Here is a 4391-nt window from a genome sequence, read left to right as displayed (position 1 = left end):
ATATATATATATATATATATATATATATACAACAAGAAATAATATATGTATATTTTATATATATTAAATAAGAATATTCTAACAAATTACCCTAATCGTTATGTTAGTGTGTGTGTGACCCGAGTATGTCAAATCTGATCGCACAGACATTATTGATGTCTTGAATGAGATACATATATCTGCCTGGATCAGTTTGTCTGAATTAAAAATAATAAAGTAACACTTATTTACTTTATATTTAATTGGTTTGAACAGTAGATTCCAAACGATGCACAGAAGGTGAACCGTATAATTTTAAAAGCAAAGCAATAATTTACGATTTCGGAAAATCCATTCAAACAGACACGATTCTTAAAATCATGTTATTTCTAATTTTGTAATGTACAAAGTATGATGAATGAAATAAAGTAGTTTCTTCTATTTTTCATAGTGTTAGTTTTATAATAATGTTTTTTTTTTGTTTTTTTGTTGGTTTTTGTTTTGTTTCGTTGTTTTTTGTTTGTTTTTTCAAAGCAAATGAGCGGTGTGCTTCTAATGTTAATATCGATCTTTTGTGTGGCATTAACCAAACAATTTTAAGAAGTCCCGAATAACGAAATAATTATTATCTTGTAAAGAAAATACCTACAATGAGTCGAGATGCTTAAAAATAGCAAAATATTTTCCTCAATTCACAGCCTATCGTCATTAAGATAAAATACACATTAAATAATGCAGTCCGAAGTGCAATAAGTCTACACATATAAATTCGCTAGTCACAGGTTTACAGCCCTTGGATATAAATCTGCTTGATAATAGCCCATTTGCAGCTAAACAGCAACACGAGCAACCGTCACAGTTATGCCTAAAAGTAACTGGAGACTTTTACATTTATGCTAAAATGAAATAATGAATACATGAATACGAAACTTCTACCCCTATCCCTAAAATACAGTTTCAGTATCTAAAAATGAAAACCAAAATAATATTTAGAGGTTAAAATTCAACAAAGAAACCAACAGATCCAGTCGCTCACACTTGGAGGCGCGTGGCTTAGTGGTTAGGATGTTGGACTCATGGTAGTAGGAATGTGGTTTCGATTCCTGGACCGGGTGACGCGTTGTGTTCTTGAGCAAGACATTCCATTTCAGTTGTTCCAGCACATTCAGTTTTAAAAAATGAGTAATCCCACGATGGAACGGCGTCCAGTCCAGGTGCAGAATATATACAGCATGAAACCAAGAAACCGGTTGGCATGACTCTCTAGAATCGAAACCACATTCCTACCACCATGAGTCCAATACCCTAACCACTAAGCCACGCGCCTCCAATTGTGACAAACTGGATCTGGTCAGTTTGAACATAAAACTTTCTTCGTTACCTCAATTTTAGTCTTTCACACCTACCCTGCAATGTCATTCTAAAAATAATCAATCATCATTTCGGAATCTCAAAGCTACAAAATAATAATATAATAAGATTATGCCCACGGGCATATGGCGTAGTGGTTAAGAGCGCGGGCTACTAAACCCAAGATTCCGAGTTCGATTCGAAGCAGTGACCTGAACAATAATAATAATAATAATAATAATAATAATAATATCGAAAAATACCTTAGGAATGAGAGCCCAGGTTGGAAATTTCCCCAAGACACCTGAAGAAGGCTGGAGGGTATATCAGCCGAAACGTTGTGTTAACAACAAACGAGATGGGGGTAAATATCCGTCGAATGTAAATAATGTAAATAATGAATACAAGATTAATTTTAAAGGATGTGAATAAATAAGCATTACATTTGACAGAGAAATCTGAATGCTAAAGGGTTTAAGTACACTATTATAAAGTCCTCTCTTCTTTTCTTTAAATGGACTAGACTTGTCTTCTTTTAATGATAAACCATTTGAAAGTGACATTTAAATAAAAATTTCCCTCCTAAATAAGTCGCTAGTCAACAACAAGTAGCTTTCTTCATAAATCACTTAACGACGAATGATATTATGTATCGTTGTAAAATACGGCACATAAAATTAAGTATTGTGTTCAATGACACAATAAATATAAGTTTGCTGCATGGATAAACCGATATCACATGTTTTGGCCGTCCATATTTCGTATTGGTTTAGTGATTTTTGTATGAATGCACATGAACTTTATCGCTTCCCAAAAATCAATTTGGGAATGGATTTTAGACGAACTTCAGCTAATCAGTGGAAAGTACATCAGTTGTTGTCAAGAGTAAGTAATGTTAAAAATCAAACTGACAACACCTGCTTATATACCACTATTAAAAAATGTTTTCTTGTGTTTTAAAATGAATTTTTGGGCATATTTTAAAACTTTCTTAAATTAATATGCACCAAAATTTCACAACACAAGCATACAGACAGACAGACGGACACACACACACACACACACACACACATATAGATAGATAGATTTACATAATTATATATATATACATATATACACATACACACACATACATATACATTTATACCTACGTGCATACATGTGTATATATATATATATATATATATATATATATATATACTTATGTACAATCTCACAAGCATTTGCACACACACACACACATATACACAAACACACACACACGCACATACAAACACAGTGATGGTTACGCATTATTTATAAGGATACACGCCGGTATATTTATCCAATGTACCTGTGTTTATGTATACATGTACAGTTGCATTCATGTGTATTAGAAATACATTGAACTGAGAAAAAACACACACACTGATGTATCTTGTATCTGTCGAACTACTTAGGAAGAATACACGCTGTAGGTGGCTTTGTGGTAAGAATCCTGCTTCCCAACCACATGGTTCCGGGATCAGTCTCACCGTGTGGCACATTGGCCAAGTGTCTTCTACTATAGCCTAGGGCCAACCAAAGCTTTGTGAATCGATTTGGTGGACGAGAACTGAAAGAAGCCTGTGGGATATATATATATATATATATATGTGTGTGTGTGTGTGTGTGTGTGTGTGTGTGTGTGTGTGTGTGTGTGTGTGTGTGTGTGTGTGTGTGTGTGTGTGTGTGTGTGTGTGTGTGTATGTGAACACCACTATCGCTTGACAACCTATGCTGGTGTGTTTATGACCCCGTAACATTAGCGGTTCGCCTAAGAGAACGATAGCTTAAGTACTAGGCTTACAATTACAAGTTCTGGGGTCGATTTCTTCGGCTATACCTCTTTAAGGTGCTGCTCCAACATGGCCGCAGTCAAATGCATGGAACAAGTAAAAGAATAAAAGAATAAAAGAATATATGGTTTATTTAAACTGGTTATTATTCACGCGACTCAAGTTTCATACGATATATGTTTGAATGTATTTGTTTTCCTTTAGATTGATCTAAGTTTTTCATCATGGAATTCGAGCCAGTCTGTGACAGAGTGACAACTGTCTTTGAGTTAAGGCAACAGTTCCATGGATTTGTAAATATGTGAATACAGTGATGTGTACATACATTAAAGTGTATGCACTGATCTTATGTTCTGTGTGAATGTGTCTGTTTAGTGTTCAAGTATTCGCTTGTGCGTGAGTGCGAACGTGTGTGAGGAAGCTTTCGATTATTTATACGTGTCTAAGTACGTGCTTATATATATATATATATATATACATACATATATATATATATACATACATAAATACATATGTATGTATGTATGTGTGTGTGTGCGTGTGTGTGTGTGTGTGTGTGTGTGTTTTCAGTGTTTACAAATAACACGGAAAAAATCAATAAACAGTTACCAGAGTAGCAAACATTCACACAGGTAACAAGGATGTAACAACCTATTTATAAAGGGAGAAATTCTGGGTTAAGGTGAAATATTTTGTATAATATAGATAGATGAGTAAATAAATGCAGTTAAAGGCAAGTGTTATACAAATTCTTTTACTTCCGACATATGTTTCCAAGACAAGATTTGTATTATTCCAGAAGGAATAAAATGTTGTAAAACGATGCAATCTTCTCACCAGGGAAAGAAAGAAATCAAACACATCAATAAGACATTTTAACAGAATGGCAGAAATCATTCATAGGAACTAATGGCAGAAATCACTTATAGAGCTAATGGTAGAAATCACTTATAGGAACTAAAGGTATGTTTCTGACGTCTTTTTTTATGCAGGTAGTTCTTCATCTCACTTGTCCAAAAGAATATCCAATCATTACTCTACATTTAGGCATATCAATAAACGTAACAATACGCGGCTTAGTAAATTAATCTGGTATCTAGGAGATTATAATAAACAATTTAATTTGGAATGGAATATTCTCACTATTTCTTTACCGTATAATAAGGGTAAACATTTCTGCTCGCCTGCTAATAGCGAAATATTTTATATTCTATTCTCAAAGAATTCCCTTGTAAACACGTTTAT

Source organism: Octopus bimaculoides, chromosome 4, assembly GCF_001194135.2.
Source record: "Octopus bimaculoides isolate UCB-OBI-ISO-001 chromosome 4, ASM119413v2, whole genome shotgun sequence".
In the NCBI taxonomy this organism is placed as follows: Eukaryota; Metazoa; Mollusca; class Cephalopoda; order Octopoda; family Octopodidae; genus Octopus; species Octopus bimaculoides.
The sequence above is the reverse complement of the archived record's forward strand: the minus strand, read 5'-3'. Positions refer to the sequence as shown.